Source organism: Triticum aestivum, chromosome 6D (genome assembly GCF_018294505.1).
Source record: "Triticum aestivum cultivar Chinese Spring chromosome 6D, IWGSC CS RefSeq v2.1, whole genome shotgun sequence".
NCBI lineage: Eukaryota > Viridiplantae > Streptophyta > Magnoliopsida > Poales > Poaceae > Triticum > Triticum aestivum.
This window is the reverse complement of record NC_057811.1, coordinates 215,349,596-215,357,981: the sequence shown is the minus strand read 5'-3', so window position 1 is coordinate 215,357,981 and position 8,386 is coordinate 215,349,596. Positions and strand designations below refer to the sequence as shown.

Sequence of the window (8,386 nt, the reverse complement as noted above, 5' to 3'; positions counted from 1 at the left end):
CCGCCCGTACCTTTTGGCCACCGGACCTTCCAGCCCTGCTAGGAACCTCCGGACCCCGGACCTTCCGTCTTGCCCGGACCTTCCGGCCTAGACAGAAAGTTCGCGCATCTTCTACGACTTCCGCTACTTCGACAACTCCGACTACGGTGCAGCGGCATCTTCGCCAATGTACTAAAGACTGTGCACCACGAAATCGACAACAATCACATCATTTTGACACTCTCAACCATAAGCAAGAACGGTAACCGCGACGACACATTGTCTACTTCTTGCCATTGCATTGATAACCCCATAGCCTTCCTTTTGCTTCACTTACCCATCAAGACTAGCCTTTGAGTATTGCCGGCAACATCACTTGTGCACATTAGTGATCATACTTCCCATTGCATACATACCATATCATCTTGGTACTTATCTTGGTATCATGTTTTGTGTCACAAAGTTGTCATCGCATACCCAATTGCTATCTTGGTTCGTGAAGTTTTGCATGAGAAAAGACCTCAAAAGAGAAAGAGCCAAACAAGCTTTTAAGAAAAAAGGGAAAATATAAGAAAATAGATTTAAGCAAGAACCATAGCATCATACTACATTAAGATTGTCATACTTGATCATCTTGGATCATCTCATAGAAATACCATACATATAGCATACTTGGGATAGAAGTCCTTGCATTTTTGCTTAATAGGTTGTGCACAAGTTTCGTATCCTCCTTTTGTGCAATCATGCTAGCGTCTCTCTAGAGTTGTGCAACAAGAGCATTTTCGTGGATTCCACATTTTGGCTCACTCCTTGGTTGCACGACCCCATTTATCTATCCGTGTGTGTGTTTCCGTGTACCATATCTTGCTATTGGTCTACTTGTTGCATTGCAAATTTATGAATATTTTCAACATTATTGAGCCTCACTAACAATTGCATCAATTTTGTGCCACCATCCTAACCGAGCTCCAATATAAGCTTTATTTGTGTAGGTGTGAGAACCGACAAGAATTGGTACCAGTTGTGCTATTTCCTTGTTATACGATCATTGATCCATTTTCAACATCGGTCAAGGTACATTTGGTGCACCCACTCTTCATCGAGCAAGACGACGACATGTCTTCCTACGTCACAAAGAGCCACCTCTTTGGTGCACAACGATCTTTGCATCAAGAGCAACAAGCAATGGGCGACCGCATCGACCATCTCGCCACCGACTTACACCTCTCCGAGCAACGTACAAGAGACTACTTTGACAACAAGCGCGACGAACAAAAATAAGAGAGCAATGTAAGAATGGACGAGATTCGTGCTTTGTTGGTCAACCGCTCTTCTACCTCTTCGTCCTACTCAAGACGAAGCTGCTCGAGTCGACACTCCGAGGACACCATCTCCGGCTCAAGTACCCCGACTTCGAACACTCTTCGATGAGCCGTGCATTAAGATCGTCAAGCAAATCGCAATCCCCTACACGACACCAACCACCAAGAGCAACTCCGAGCGCAAGAGCATCGACATCGCCAAAATCAAGCTACATTCGTGCAAGCACAAGAATGGCAACGTCTACGCCAACAAGAAGAAGAACGAGTGAGACAACACCAAGATGAGCAAGATGCCGAGGCACAACGTCAACAAAAACAACGGCGATAAGCTCGAGCACTTGAAGCACTAAGTTCCCTCCGACATACAAATCGTGCCATTGCCAACCGGAACTGCAATACACATCTAGAAGAGGAAGCACTTCACGATGAAGTTCAAGAGAGAATTAATCAATCACGAGCGATCGTCAAGTTCCTCAAGCTCCTCCACAAGCTAACCAAGCTCATCCCCAAGCTCGACAAGAACCCCAAGTTCACCAAGAGCAAGAAGAGAATGGAAATCTTCCACGCCAAGAGCAACATGAGGCTGACAATTCTCCTCGTCAAGGTCGTCATCACTCTCGACCCCAACACAATGAAGAGCAACGCTACGGCAAGATAAAGTTCACCATGCCCAAGTTCAACGGCAACAATGATCCCGAAGAGCACGAAGAGTACCTTTCATGGGCATTGAACGTTGACAAAATCTTCCGCTTACACAACTATGAGGAAGAGAAGAAGATCGCCATGGCATCCCTTGAGTTTCAAGACTACGTCCTCATTTGGTGGGAACAAGTCATTGAGCGCCGAGAGGCATGAGGTGAACCATCCATCACAACTTGGGCGCAAATGAAGGATGTCATGAGAGCATGTTTCGTGCCAACCTATTAGAACCGCGACCTCTTCAAGAAAATCCAACTCCTCAAGCAATGAACAAAGACCGTTGAAGAATACTACAAGGAAATGGAGATTGCCATGATAAGAGCCAATGTCACGGAAGATGATGAGCAAACTATGGCACATTTCTTGAATGGACTAAATCATCCTATCAAGAAGATCGCCGACTTCCAACCATACTCGAACCTCATCGAGCTAGTGCACCAAGCTACCAAAGCGGAACGTCAAGTGCAAGATGAGTTCAAGTGTGCAAAGTTCTCACCCAAGTCCCATCGCTTCTCCAAGTCTCAAGCTTCAACGACTCCAACACCTTCTACCTCAACCAAGCCGTCTACAAGCACCGGCGACAAGTCAAGTTACAAGAAAACTTTGACCACCCCAAGCCGTCCTCCTACTACAAGCAAATTCAAGCCGAGAGCATCATCATCATCTACTCCGACTAATGAGACCATCAAGACAAGTTCCTTCAAATGCTTCACATGCGGCGGCCGAGGCCACAAGTCCTTCGAGTGTACCGACAAGCGCACATGATCTTTAACGACGATGGTACATATGACTCCATGAGTGAAGGAGAAATGGAAGCCCTTGAGAATGTGGCCATGCACAGGCAAGTGAACGAGGATGAAGATGATCAAGTATTTTGTGACGAAGATTCATACCCCGATCTTGTTGTCTCCAAAGTCTTGACACTTCAACATCGTCAAGATGAAGACCAAAGATGCCATATTTTCCATACCAAGGCCGCCATCAATGGACGGTCCGTGAAGGTAATCATCGATGGAGGGAGTTTCCATAACTTAGCAAGTGAAGAACTATGATCCAAACTCCAATTGGTCAAGACGAAGCACCCGCATCCCTACAAAGTTCAATGGCTAAGCGACTCCGGCACTATCCCAGTCGAGCATATGTTACAAGTTTCCTTCAAGATCGGAGCTTACGAAGACACTTTGGAGTGTGATGTCGTTCCGATGTCCGTTTGCCACCTCCTCCTTAGACGGCCATGGAAATTTTCTCTAAGATTGATCTTAAAAGTGGCTACTATCAAATACGCATCCAAGAAGGTGATGAATGGAAAACCGCATTTAAGACCAAATTTGGCTTATATGAATGGCTTGTTATGCCAATGGGTTTATCCAAAGCACCCGGTACTTTCATGCGACTCATGCATTTTGTTCTTCGACCCTATATTGGTGTATTTGTTGTGGTCTATTTTGACGATATCCTTGTTTTTAGCAAATTTCTTAAAGATCATGTCACCCATCTTAGAACCGTGTTGCAAACCCTTAGGAAAGAGCGCCTTTATGCTAATATGGGCAAATGCCTTTTTGGTGTTGATAAGCTTGTATTCTTGGGTTTTGTTGTGTCTTCTAAGGGTGTTCATGTAGATGAATCTAAGACAATGCTATCAAAACTTGGCCCCAACCAACAAATTTGCAACAAGTGCGTAGTTTCCTTGGTTTAGCCGTGATAAAGGCGAGGGGGCCGATCTTTCGATGAGATGATAGCTATCGATTTGGTGGAGTAGACTTTCACGATCCGACTATAAACGTCCACGACGTTGCGCCTTAGCAATCGCTAAACCAACTCCGAGAGGTTATTGACCACGCTGGAGCACGATCAACCTTACCACGAAGGTCTATTCCTGCAAGCAATCGAAGAACAAGCAAGAATATGATAAAGCAATCTGAATATTGCGAATATGGATGAAGTATTGATAAAAGTGGGGTTTCATAAGCGGTCTTGGCCTGGTGATTGGACAGAAACGAAGTACACAAAGTTGCAGCGATGGCTAACTTTTAACTAAATAAAACCCAAGTCTAAGCCTTAAGGGCTATATTTTTAGGGAAAAGAGAGGGGAGTTCGTCCACCCATGGCAAGGTGGGACTAAAACCCCTCCTAAGTCATTTCCCCTACAATACGGACTCTAAAAATAGATTACATGGGCCTAGCCCAAAAATAAGGTGGCGCAACACCAATGGTAATCTATGGATGAAATTTATGAAAGGCCATCTTGTATATTTCGTCCATCTTCTTTGTATGTCATCATGGTGGCTTCAAAGTCCGGAAATCTCCACTGGAACCTCCATTCTTGTTCTCTTCACACGCGCCTTCATCTTTGTGCTTGATCATGCTCCAATGTTCATCCTTCTTGTCTGAGGTAGGCCTTTCAATTGTAAGCAACACAAATGTATCTAAGTTAGGCAGCATCATATTCTCATGAACATTAGAAACATTACCAAGAAACAAAAGTACCTGATAATATAACTGGCATGCGTGAGCTCTACTAATCGATCCAATACGTATAATAATTGGGCATGTGGGTGTAACTATGGTAGCTATGTCCTCATCATCCTCCCCTTCTTGAAAACAAAGCCGTCATCGGCGTTGCTTAATCTGAAATGTGGCTAACAAAAGAGACAAGGTGTACACATTATATATGTATATGTCATCCATTTTTACTGAACGTAGTTGTGGCACATGGGACACAATTATACAAGAGCACCCTCCAAAAATCGTGAAATATGAAGCCAATATATCATCACAAGCAATCAAAGGCATGAAAATATTACAACTCAGTTTGCACATATAAGTGAAGCTCTTGTTCATATGAAAAGAGTGACAATGTTTATCATTAAACCATCCCAACTTTGGTGAATAAACTTTAATTGTTTCAAAATTACATGCTACAACATGCTTAAATAAGCAAACATGCAACAAGTTATTCGACACGGAATCATCACCAAGATTGGAGGTCATATCAAAATGATTAAACATTGGCACAATTATTTTCAAACGTATTTGTTCCAAATAAGAGTTATTCCCTGATTCACATGGTTCTTTCGCATCAACGGTTAATTCAATGGGCGCACTCAAAATTGTGTTATTACATTCGTTTGATCACATGGCGAAGTAAAATCATGAACATAGTCCTTTAAAATAGGTGGTGTGATCAAAGTAGTGGGTAGCTCATCAAAGGTGCATTTAAATGTACAAGGCATTCATCATACTCATGTAGAGGTGCAAGATCGGTACCTTTGTCATTACCTCTTATGATCAACTCAGATGATGCAGGCACTCTCGGAGGTGATGTTGACATGGTGGAGGTGATGTAGTCCTCACAATAACGGATGTGGTTGTCATAGTACGCCTATTAGTTGAAGGAACAACCGTATCATCTCTTGGAATGTGCACCTTGCGCTTATTCTCCTTATGGACATCACCCCATTTTATTTCCTGTTCAGCTTTGCAAGCAAGACGAAAGAAACGGTCCATAGGATAACACTCTTCATGAATTAGTATCTCTTAAATATTACGGTTTAATCCTTCCCAAAATCTATCCATAAAATCATCTTCATTTTCATCTAAAAAGGAGTGCAACAAGGTAGTTCGTAAATCATCATAATACATAGTTACAGTGTCACTACCTTGTTTTAAATGTTGTAGTTTTTTAATCATGTCATGAGTATAATAAACATTGACAAATCTATCTCTCATGACAAGTTTTAAATCATCCCAAGTAGTAGGTATATAATCAGGGTATAACTGACAATGTTCATTCCACCAAACAGTAGCAAAACCAGTGAATGTATCAATAGCGACCTTAACTTTTTTATGTTCACACAAATTATGGGAAGCAAATATAGCATTTATTTCAAACTCCCATTCAATATATAAATCAGGCTTAAAACGACCATTAAAAGGTGGCATAGAAACATTAACCTGATCATGTGCATTTGGATGTGCGTGCACTTCTCGTGACGGATGTGGTATTGGCTTCGGTGGTGGCACATCTCCCACGATCGACAAAGCCCATGAATTATCTCTAGAGCCTGTCATGATTAGTAGAAAAGGAAACAAAACACAAAATTAATGTTCCTATAAACTACTGGGATGTGGTAGTAAAACGCTCACAGTATAGCAAATACCAAAGTCTTACAAATTCTTACCATGCAGCAGGTGGTGACCGGTAACCAGCGGTGTCAAATAACTCCAAAGTTGGGTAAAGCGATTGCCAAATGAGCGTATGTATGCACAGTGTAGAAATATATGGAGCTGGGTTGGCTTTATACATGTGGAAAGAAAATGCTACAACCACCCTAGTTAATGCAAGTTGAAAATTCGTTCAAAATGATCGAGTGCTGGTCCTAGACTAGACTGTATTAGAGATACGAGCCTAAGATACAGACGAATTCACGCACTGAACAATAATGAATGAGCGTCGGCGACAGACCAAGCTGAAGCGACAAAAAAACGTGTCCACACTTGCAAACCTTGAACCGAATCTTTTTTTTTCAAGTGCTGGAACAAACTTGCCTATTCTTTCTCATTCCAGTATGTATATCTTACCATGTATGCGTCCAACAATTTTTCTTCTTCTTTATTGCCTGATCTCAGCGTTCCAAGTAGTACAAGGCCAAATCCAACCTTCCCAATTACTTTCTTTGGAACTTGTGCCATGAAATTTTCTTGCTCTCTTACTTTCTTCAACCGTACATGATCTGGGTGAAAAAAAACTGATTTAAATTCCCAAACAGCAGTAGCACAATCTTCAAAAAGATGTGACGTGTCAAGCTTTCACATGAAAGATTCCAAGATAGACACACATGATCGTCTTTTTTTTAATTTTTTCTCCTCGGTCACTACTTTCCAACCGAACCAAACTGGGCAAGGCTGTCCTTTTATTTCTCAACTTGCGTAAGATTCGGATCAGCCAAGATGGCCGATCAGCTATATCTCCTTTTATTGTATTTCTTGCCTTCTACCCCTCCGTTCCTAAATATAAGTCTTTTTAGACATTTCAAATGGAACGGAGGGAGTATCTCTCTTTCCAAATATCCTTAAAATTCTTTCCTTCCAAATCTTTTCTCTCTCTGTACAAAAGGTAAGAACCACGCTAGGGATCTGTTCCCAAATCTGCAGTTTTATTCTTGGCCGACTCCAAACTTCCTTAAATATCAGAAGCCTTTTTTTTTCTTTTGCTGTTTTAATTCTCTCGACGCACCAGATCTAGGCGTGTATAAAATCACACAAAAAAAATCATTCCAACGAATAAAAGCAACTGCACCAGTAAATCTCCGCGGATCAAGACTTTCCTTCCCAAAAACGAATCTGGTATGGTTTCCAACCAAATCAGTCCAAAACGATGTGGCCGAACCTCTTTTTTTTTACCAACAAAATCTCCCCAGCCAAAAACGGAAGCTCTTATTTTGGGGAACCAGGCCAAAAAATTTCTTTCCTTACAAATCTGCACGACTTGTTTATTTCCCTTAGGTAACGCAACGGAATCAGCCCCCTTTTTTTGCGGATCAGACTTTCCTTACGAGTTCCTTCCGTTTCTCTCTCTCTCTTCCTTTTATTGTGCCAACCTCTTTTTCTTGCTGTGATCTCCAAGGATCCCAACTACTCCCGTAAGGAAGCTGATTTTTTTTCGAGATTCTTTCCAAACCGATCAGCTATTTATTGCTTTATTGTTATTTCTTTCCGAACTTAATCAACCAACGTGGGAGGGAATCACGTCCCAATCCCAACCGATCTGCTCTTTTTTTTCCTAGCTGATTTGATCTCCTTCCTTTTCAACCGATCCAACTTTTCTCTCTCTTATTCTAATTTTTTAAAGGAACCGTGAGAGATGGCAACCAACTATGGATGTGTGCACCTAACCTTTTTTTTTCTCAACAAGTGCAACCAACATATAGATCAAGGAACCAAAGTCACGTATCATAAACTCATGCAGACTCTTTTTTTTTTTGTGCTTCGGTCTCTACTTGCAAAATGAATCTGATCGCTCTTTTTTGTAGGATCTTTCCTCAATTTTTTCTCTCCACGAGATAAATGATGCTCCAAGACGGTGATGAACGACAGCAGTGGATGAATGGTCATGATGCGATGACGGTGGCGAAGAAAATTAGTGGCAACAAAATATCACAATGAAGTGGATGATGGTGTGAGTTGACGCTATGTGAACAAAACGTGACTAGAACTCGAAACTCTAAAAGTTTAACACTAAAACCAGCAACTCAACACACGATGCAACCGAAAAATCAACAATGCAAAAACGAAGTGGTAATAGCGAAAAGGCTCAGACTGTCTGGGACATAGATGAACTAATCTAACTTTTTTGTGGCTTTTTTTTGTACTCTAGGTATGAAGAA

At 41.8% G+C, this 8,386-nt stretch overlaps 1 long non-coding RNA gene across 1 annotated transcript; it reads right to left on the bottom strand.

Annotated features, from left to right (window-relative positions):
* Nucleotides 1-4,019: 4,019 nt before the first annotated feature.
* On the bottom strand, nt 4,020-6,303 carry LOC123141436 (uncharacterized). The gene is made up of 3 exons (XR_006470282.1): nt 6,182-6,303; nt 5,280-6,064; nt 4,020-4,639 (listed from the first exon to the last, which is right to left on the bottom strand). It is a non-coding gene; the product is annotated as an uncharacterized lncRNA (long non-coding RNA).
* Nucleotides 6,304-8,386: the final 2,083 nt, after the last annotated feature.